This window comes from Solanum lycopersicum, chromosome 8 (assembly GCF_036512215.1).
Source record: "Solanum lycopersicum chromosome 8, SLM_r2.1".
NCBI classification, from domain to species: domain Eukaryota; kingdom Viridiplantae; phylum Streptophyta; class Magnoliopsida; order Solanales; family Solanaceae; genus Solanum; species Solanum lycopersicum.
In genome coordinates this window covers 40,571,664-40,582,717 of record NC_090807.1, presented here as the reverse complement: position 1 = coordinate 40,582,717, position 11,054 = coordinate 40,571,664, and positions in this window count along the sequence as shown.

Below are 11,054 nucleotides of genomic sequence, written 5' to 3'. Positions count from 1 at the left end.
TGGGAGAAAACCTCCACTCTTTGATTGAGGACTGCACCCTTAAATTCAAGCAATATTGGATTGCTTTCTTGCTTTTCCTTAACCTCCACTACCAAAGAAGATTCTTCCCTATTATGAACTGTTACACCAATGTCTGATATGCTCATAAGGGGAACTCCCAAGCGAGCAAGCCGGTGAACATCCTTCACTAGCTCCTTCCTTTCTTCTGCAACATGGGCAACACGACCCATAGATAATCTTCTAAAAGCATCAGCTACTACATTCACCTTACCAGGATGATAATGCACACTTATATCATATCCTTAAGGAACTTAGGCCATCTCCTCTAGCAAAGATTCAACTCTTTCTGGGTGAGCGCATACTGAAGGCTCTTATGATCAGTGAACACATCTATATAAAGACCATACAAGTACTATCTCCATATCGTGAGTGCAAATACTACTGTTGCAATCTCAAAATCATGAGTTGGATAGTTCAGCTCATGAATTTTAAGTTGTGTAAAAGCATAAGTTATAACCTTATTTTTTTGCATCAACACTCAACCTAGCAGAACTTTAGAGGTATCACAATAGATCACATAACCATCTGAACCCTCGGGTAGAGTCAAGCCAGGAGTTATAGTCAATCTAGTTTTCAATTCTGCAAAGTTTTTCTTATAATCATCGGACTATTGAAACTTGACCATTTTCTGAGTTAACCTAGTCAATGGTGAGGCTATGGATGAGAATACTTCCACAAACCTTTTCTAATAACCCACTAGACTTAAGAAACTTCTGATATCTGGAGCAGTTGTAGGTCTTGGCCATTATTTCACTGCTTATATCTTCTGTGAATCCACTCGGCTCCCTTCGTTAGATATAATATGACCAAGGAAAGCAACGGATTTATACCAGAACTCACATTTTCCAAATTTAGTAAATAACTGACGCTCCTTAAGAATCTGTAGAACAATTCTCAAATTTCTCGCATGTTTTCCCCGTTCCTATATTAAATGAGAATATCTTCAATAAAGACGATAACGAACAACTACTATTTGAACACTTTTTTCATCAAATCCATGAATGTTGCAGGAACATTGGTTAGTACAAATGACATAACTACTAATTCATAATAACCATACCGAGTTCTGAAGGTTGTTTTTGGAATTTCATTATCTCTCACTCTAAGATGATGATAACCTGATCTAAGGTCTATTTTTGGGAAGTGACTAGAACCCTCAAGTTTGTCAAACAAGTCATCAATCCTGAGGATAGGATACTTATTCTTTATTATGACCTTGTTCAACTGTCTATAGTCAATGCACATTCTGAAAGAACCATCTTTCTTCTTTACGAACAACACTGATGCACCCCATAGGGAAATATTATGTCTGAAGAAGCCCTTATCTAGAAGGTCTTTCAACTGTTCTTTCAATTTGTTAATCTCTTCTGGAGCCATTTTGTATGGAGGAATATAAATAGGTAGGGTATCTGGAAGTAGATCCATTTCAAAGTTGATTTCTCTATTGGAAGGGACTTTGGGAAGATCTACTGGAAATACTTCTGAAAATGATCAATCCTAGTTCTATAATCTAATGAGTCATAATAGGAATGTAGTCAATCCATGCCTAGAATGACATCAAAGTCTACCATTTCTATCTCTACAAGATTTGTTGAGGTGACTTTCTAAGATACTGTGACATGGCAAATTCTATATACCCGTCTAGCAATAACTGGGTCACCAATTGGGTAAAGACTGAGAAAGGTTCTGAGAGAGTTTTTGGACTAACACTGAATTGGACTGCTATGTAAAAGAGTTAGAAGGGACAGAGTATCCCCTGGATCTAACAATGCATAAACATAAAGGTCAAGGACTCGTAACATACCAGTAACTATATTAGGAGAACCTTCTTGATCTTTGCAAGCCTGAATTTAATACAACCTATTCAGGCATTGACTGTCACCTGTACGAAATAAATTACCCTGCTGAGTCGGGCAATTTACTTGTGTTGATGAAGTTGTAGACTGAGCTCTACCATTTCCACCTGCTTGACCCTATCTAGAAAGACAATCTCTCAACTTGTGACCAGACTTACCGCACCCAAAGCATCCTTCTTTTCTTGCGAGAAACTCACCTGGATCGTTCTTACCAACTTAGAGCAAGTGGGGTAAGTCTTTGTACCTGAAACACTTCCCTTAGACTTAGAATCTGACTCTCTAACCTTTCTTGTTATACCTGTTCTTCGAGGATGGTACACTAGCTAGAGAAGGGGCTGGAGCTGAAAACTTCTGCTGACTCTGCAAACGATTTCCACCACCCGATTTCTGCTGAGAATAGTCATAGTTCCCAGTCGTAAGCTTCTTATTTTCCTTGGCCTGTTCCCTAAGCTTATCACCCTCAACCTTCTGAGCATGAGTCATAAACCTAGAGATGTTCATAACTCCCAGTAATGTAGATTTCTGCATTCAGTTTTCACCGAATCTAACACTCCATACAAGAACTTATTCATCTTACCCCGGAGTCAGCAACCGTGGGAGGAGCATACCAGGAGATTATGTTAAACTTGAGTCCATACTCTTGGACCGTCGTGTTTCCCTGCCTCAAATTCATGAATTCCTAAGCCTTTTCTTCTCTCAACTCTATTGGGAAAACCTGTCCTAGAAGGTCTCACTAATGCAATTCCAAGTAATAAGAGTTGCATACCTCTATTTTGTTTCCACTGGGTATACTAGATATGAGCAACATCCTTTAACTGGTATGATACAAACTCAACTCGATCATTACCAGTGACTTGCATTACCTCAAAGATCTTCTTGATCTCATTCAAAAATTCTGAGGATCCTCATTAGTTTGTGATCCTAAGAACTTAGGCGGATTATTCCTAACAGAGTCATGATAAGAACTTGCATTACCCCTATTTTCCTAACGCATGATAAGAGTAATAAGAAAGTGAGGTTTTCTTAACACTTTGTAGCCTCCCTCTCATTGAATGTGGTGCACTTCACACCTATAAAAAGGACTTACTTAGTGTGGATTTTTAGACATCCTAGGACTCTTAAACCTAGTTATCTAATACCAAGTTTTGTCATGCCCCGAGCTATTCCCGAGACGCGGACCAGAACCTAGAACCACATGTGATCCCATGCTAACGTTGATGGCATAATCATGAGTATACTAAATATAGTAAACATAATGCGGAAGCTAAATCATAATTTAACTGAAAAAATGGGGAATACCCATATTCTATAACTGAGATATTTGAAAACAATGATTTTAATACAGGGGAAATATTAACTCAATACTAAGTTGAAACTAACTATGTCTGAAATAAATGTTTAACTGACAAAAAATTCTGGGACAAGCCCCCAACTAAGCCTAGCATAAACTGAAACTAAATGACTAAAAGACTGAAATGTACTCAAGACTATAGTCCTTGGAGAATGAGGACTTAAAAATGAATCTTCTGAACTGGAGATTGGGAATTGATCTATACGTGATCTGGATGTTAAGAACCTGAACCTGCATCATAAGAAGATGTAGCGCACGTATCAGTCAGTACTTGAAGGTATTGACCATGTAGGATAGAGTAAAGTTGAAATAAAACATAATTGAACAAGCACAAAAGCAAGTATAATAATTTGAACATGATGTACTTAATTCTAAACTAACTGGATGCAATGACAAAATTTATCACATGTTGAGACTGAATGATAACTGAACTATAAATATGGTCAATGCATTAGAAAGTCTTACTAAACTGTGGGAGATACTAATAACCGATAATAAAACCACATGAGCTAAATATGGAGTCCGATGTATACGCCCTACTAAGAGGACCCAATATACCCTGCCAAAGGTATAAAAGCATTCTGACGTGATCACTAAACTGATTGCCCATAAAGGGGACTTAAAACCTATCTGGCTAGTAGTTTTGGGTCTAATTGGGTATGTTGAACCCTAGTCCAACTCGGTATTATGCTATTCCAAATGAATTATGTAATTAACTAATTATGACCGAGTTTCTATAAATAATGGATTGCTCAAAACTGAACATGCAAATTGAGAATGAAAAAATTAATCTGGTAATTATGCATTTATAACCGAGGCAAATATATATGAAGTAACTGAAATATCTGACCTATCATGTCTAATTCAACAACTAATGAAATATATAGCTAGGGTTCTGAAAATCATGCGATAAACAGAATAATAACATGGAAATCTTATTTGGAACATATACTAATTATTTCATGAATTTCTGTTGAAGCTCTATGAACCCTAGGTCTAATCATGATATGAGAATCAAGAATTTGACCGAAAACTAGGGACCCAATGAGTGAAAGGAACCCATAAGTGAAATCTCACATACCTGGTGATGAAATCCAATGAGAAATATTTAGATTTCGGGGCTGAAGCTGATGGAATCTTGTTGCCTTCTTGAACGAGGGTTCTTGACCTTTTTCTCCATTCCTGCTTCTAATTTTCTAAGTTTTGATTTATGATTTTGAATTAGGTAAGTTTAGTTATGTCTCTAGACTTAAACTGACTAAAGTATAATGATTTAGGGTCAAAACGACATATCTTATTGTTTAAACAAAGTGGGAAAATACCAAAAGACGCCTGAGTTAAATGCTGTGGGACCAAACAACGACCTGGAATGATGGGCAGTTGTTCAATCGATGGTCCGTCTTTTGGATGTGTAGGTTGGATCTGTTCGCAGAATTTTTACTAAAACGGGCATAACATTTTACTCGGAGGCTGATTTTATCAAAGTCGGTTCATATGTAAAGCTAATTCAATTATCTATCATTTCATAGGTCATGATACACCTAATTCATGTTTTAGTACGAGTTATAATCAATATAAGTTGACCCAAGAACAATTTCTCCCTAATTGTCTGCTAATTTCTACATACCGTCATACCTACGGTCCTAGGTCCATCTACGGACCATGCTGGTCAATCATGGTTCTTGTCACAGAATGGGTAAATGGGCTCTTGATCGACGGACTCAGGCTACGAACCGTAGTCTGACTTACGAACCATAGGTTTGTCAATGGACCAACACTGAGTCAATTTTTCTGGGCTGCTTCATGGGAGAGTTCTAGTCATAAATGATGCATTTGCAGTACGGGTCGTGGGTCAGGCTACACCTATAGATTTATGAAAAGTTATTTTTTGGTCTTTTTTGCATACACGGTGTTACATATATTGTATTGAACTATTAATATCTATTGTTATCTATATATAATTGCGATAAATTGTTGGAGACTTGAGTAATGGAGTGTCACATCCGGGGAGCACCCCCTAGAGGTAACATGGCATACTTGACCTCTCGGAGGTCTTATACAAGCGCATAGTATCATTCATCGCATTGACATTTGTAAATTTAGCGGAAAATTTAAAACTTTCTTAGTACATCATATGCTATAACATTACTTCATATATATAAAATATCATCATACATAGTTTAAGACTCTAGTATCTTTTTTGCCATCCTAGACCCAACATCATAAAAGTACATTAGGGACAAGACCCGTACAACATAATACAAAACTATATAATATTAATGAACTTTACAGTACACTATAAGTACGGAATCCTTGGAACTTAAGGACCCTTTCATTGATCTCAGGAATCATATATCAAGCTCCTCATCATGTAAGTAAATCCCATAAGCATCCATAACCTATACTTTGTGTAAAGAGTAGAGAATAATGGAGTTAGTACAAGAATGCACTAAGTATGACAACCATGCAAAAACATGCATTTAAAAAGGGACATTTTCTTGAAATCATACTTCATAGATTATTGAGTAAATCTTCATAAAACTTTTATACGATAGAATTTATATCATTCACATACTTCATATAGACATATTCAAAGGCCAACATCATATAAAATCAATATAGAATTTAAGCAACATTTGAGGTCACTTTACAATGAGCTCCTTTCACTTTATAGTGAACTATTTTCCTTTTACAGTGAATTTCTTCTTTTAACTCATTAACCTCCTAAGTAACCCGCTAGTGATACTTGGTACAATGCACATGGAAAACATACACACAACTACACAATTCATCACATATTATCACAAAAATATAGCACATTACAAGTCACATTCAAGTCAATACCATAAGGTGTTACAGTGAACTTTACTTATTGTTCACATATACCAATTTCACTTCATATAGAACATTCTAAGTGCTAACTCACAATACCAATATAAGTCCACTAGCGCAATGTACATGTAAAGCCCCATAACCCCACATATACTATAGTAAACCTATAATAAAACCACAAGCCTTAAAACTCTATTTCGTACATCGAATAGGCCATATAGACAACTTCATTTATGCCTACAAGACCTTCATCATATAGTCATTAAGACCAACATTGTGCATATGAGAACAAGACCACATCACATAGACTTATTCCATGCACATCTTCATAACAAGTAGACAAAAACTACCATTCCATGCGTAAAGACAACCATAATCATACACCTTAGAACACCTTCCTAGAACTCGCTATAAAGCCATTTGTGCAATGTCTAGGTGGGTTCGTTACTTCCGCCTATCCTAAGTAACCTCTCTTAGGTCATCCTAGATAGGGTCTAAGTCATTTACTTCCATTGTCCATTTTACTTTAGGGAAACTATAGCCTTAACCAACACTAAGACTGGGTGCTAAACATGGAATTTGTTGTTGTAGAGGATTACACCAATGGAAAGTGTTCTTACCTAGCCAAGATAGAACATTAGTACATGCTAGCACACTAAGTGTCTTGCTTGATTCTATGTGAGAAGCATAGTTATGTAACTTGGAGGCATATATGTGAAAACCCTCTTTACGCCAAATGGGGCATCGAGTTATTCACTTATGGGAACCCTATTTATGCCTATTGAGGCATTGTAGTTATCCATATCATGAGGATTATGGTGACCTACCTTCCTAAAATGGGAATGGACACCCTTCACTTCAAGTTCACTCGGTGCTAAGCTAAGTTACCTTCATTAAAAATCCTTTAATAACTTTACTTTATAAAACATAGGCATTAGGAGATTTACTCCTTATATGCTTAGCTCATAGGTTATAGATGAGAAGTCCTTTAATCAACCTATACCATGTGAGAAAACCTTTCACATGGACATAGCATATTCAAGCACCTATCTAGTTTAGGATACTATTGAGAACACCTTTCAAGAGCCCCTCTATTGACTAGATCATTATACATGTGTGTGTATACTTATATGTGAGCAAATCTTTCACATAACACATAAATGTCACACATGTTCATATATCAATACATAAGTCTATAGGTGCAACTATATGAGAAATCCGTTCATATCGACACATTAAGACACTATTCACATTTATGATTCACATATCATATACTTAACATAATAGCATATAAGACATATTCATAACATATCCATGTATTCATTTTCATAAATATAGATAACCAAACCTAGGAACTACCCTATCAAGGTACACATGTGCAATGCATAGACAAGGTCTCATACCCTTGCCAATTCTAGTACACCTTCAAGTCATCCTAGTAAGGGAATACATAGCATACATCACATACATTTACCTTACATGCATAGTAGTAGACATTTAGTGAATTATGAGATCAACCTTTCATTAGACACTATGAACCTTTACTACATTGTAAACATGAATAATGTGTGAGTGTGTGTACATTGTTCAATATGATCACATAATAGATATCAACAACACATTGTGGCAGCCAACATTTTAAGAACACAATGCACCACAAATCATAGACCACACAACACAATTTAGCATAGGAGACAAGACAATCTTTACATTACATTCAAGACTCCTAACATTAGCTATTCACACATTCACATAGGGGTACATGGGTATGGGTCATAAATACTTAACACTTGATTAATGGCATAACCTACACATGATCCTATCATAGATATACACATACTTATAGAATAGCCATACAACCTAGATCACAACTAGAATAGGAAAGTAGGCATAAACTTCACATAGTATGGTCATCATAAACACACACTCATATATTCATAAATTTTCCTTCAATACCATGGTCAACACATATAATGACCATAATGTAAACACCGCCACCCTAAGTGGACCATACCACATAATGTCATACAAGGCTTCATGAACTATCAATACTATAAGAAAAGTAGAGAGGGAGAGTCATTCTTACAAATCTCTCAAGCTTTTATCATCATTGATCAATAAACATTTTTCATAATCAATACATCATAGGGAAGTATCTAAATATAAATTAATCATGAAAGAAACCATGTACAAGTAGCTACAAGATCATACTATAACATAATACAAGGCAACAAATATATACTAGAAAATAGAGAGTCATAGATCACTTACTAATGTTCTTTAATTTGATCACCATGATTACCATTCACAATATAATAATTGTACCCACCTAGGAAAGTATCTAAAGACATAATAATCAAGTCTAAATCATGCTTTATCTACCCTAAAATTGAGATCACATCACATGCATATCATTATCAATCGATAGAGTAGAAGAACCTAGATCAATTCATACCATGCCTTCTTTAGTTTGATCAATCAAGGTTCATACCCACAATGCTAACATGATATTATCCTAAGGCAATAGATACAGGCATCCTATCATAATCGAATCCCAATTTTATACATTATAAAATCAATGTTACAGTGAACACATGGAGATCTAAGCTAGGCATGTTCAAATCTACATACACTGATCAACATGGATCCTTAATCATCAATACAAGTAAATAACAGTAGACATAAGCAATTCAACATAATAGAATCACAATTCAACCAATAACAAACCATGATCAAAATGACCATGCAAGGGCTAAATCGAGTTTTGCAAGGGACATGGATTCTAATGCAATTGGATTGAATTTCACGTTAAAACCAATACATTATCATCAATTCATCATGATTAAGCTTTTGAAAACATTTTTAGGAATAACCCATGGCTAGATTGAAGAAGGAGAAGTTTGATCATGAAATCTCTTTGAAAATTTTGAGATTAACTCTCTATATGGAAGAATAACTAGAGATGAATGATCACCATACCATAGTATATAATAAAACCTCTAAAACATGATGAAGAATCCATGGGAATACAAGCTCCAAGATGTTCTTGATCTTTACCTTCAATGGAGGTTCTAGAAATAATATATTTGGAGGGAAAAGTCTAATTTGTGTAAAAGGGATTGGGAATGGGTTGATAACATTTTTTATCACAGAAATACACCCAAAAATAACAAAATAAACGTATTAGGGTAATTTTAGTACGTGGGTTGAATTTTCCATTCACCCCTTTAATGAAACAGTCGCCAGGAAGCTTCCAACAGCCTGCTCCAATGACCACAATCGACGCCTAGTAGGTCCATCGACGGACACTCTGTGGCTTCATCGATTGGGTACTTGGGCTTTTATTTGGCTGATACTAATGTAGTATAAGTTTCCATCGCCAAAACCACCATTGACGGGCCATTTTTCAACAAACAGGGCACCATTTGTTCAGTAGATTGACAAGCAATGTCTCAACAGCCCTTGTGTCCTTCTTGTGGACCCTTTTGTGGGGCCCTTTGGAAGTCATACTCAGATGTTTATAAATTAAATACAAACCTTAACAATTCAAGGACCTTCCACATAAGTTTCACCAAAAATAAATACTCACAACACGTCCAAACATACAAGGCACACTCAAGACACACCTGAATGTCTCAAGGGCTAACTTTCGAACGTCTTGGACGTTCTTGGACGTTTGACCTCCAAACTTCATGAAACTCAATAAACTACCTATAAACACAATTTTAATCATATAAGGATTTCATAATCTCATGACACACATATGAGCACATAAAAACACATAAGGCCTCTTAAGTGATTAGTCGTTGAACATCTTGGTCATCCTAGGACGTTTAACTTCCAATTCACCTGAAACTGTACATATATACTCAATACCCTATTATAAACCATTTTAAAACCTTATACCCTTATGACAAATATGTTAGACTCTAGACACCCTAACTCATTTTAGGGGTCTTACATGGTGATCATGGTTTGTATGAAGGGTAAGTTGACCTAATTCTCTTATTATATTGGAATTGTTCTTGTATGGTTTGATAAACTTATGGTGAAGGTGTTTAATCATTGTGTACTTATTGTGATAATTGCCTTGAAGGCATTACATGGTTAATTGGAGTATTATCATGTTAAGGTATATGTGAATGTATAATTTAAAGGTATTCATTGGGTCTCAAGGAGACCTGGGATAAAGTGTTATGGTATTGTGATTGAAGTATATTCTCTATTAATGCTCATATGTGTTGATATTAGAAAGTGAAAGGTTTCTATAATGTTATGTGTATCTTAACTTGGTATATTTAGGTGCATCTTCTTTAATATGATCTCTTTGAATTGGTAGACTTTGGTGCCTCTCCTTGATGTATGAAACTTGTTGAATGTGATCTAGTGACTCGGTAGACATAGGAATATTTTTCTTTAGATATGAATGAGTAAATTTATATTATTAGTAAATGTTATATTGGTACCTTTCTATGAATGGCTAATGAGGCCACTAGGCTATGTCTTGAACCGATAGACCTAACATTGGTGACATCCATGATGAGTCTAGACCCCTAAGTGAATGTAAAACGTTAAAGCAGTAGACCTAAGGGTAAAAACCTCCATATTGGATGATATTATAGACTTATATATGGTGGGCCAGAATGGTAGAAAACCTTATCTAAGAAAGTCAATGAGCTATCCTTAACGATCCTGGATCCGTTAGACTTAATCATGGTGCGCTTCTTTGTAGAAGTACTATGGGTTGGTAGACCCCATGTTGGGGCCCTCTCTAGTACATACATGTGAATTAAATACTCTATTGGAACTAGGTCCAGCACCGAGTGGATATATTTAAGATGGTGTCTCTTCCTGATGAAAAGACTAGAGTCCAATGAATATCTTTGGATATCCCCTAAACCATGTGCCAACGTGGAATGTGTATTAGTTATACCCTTGGCAAGAGTAACACCTTC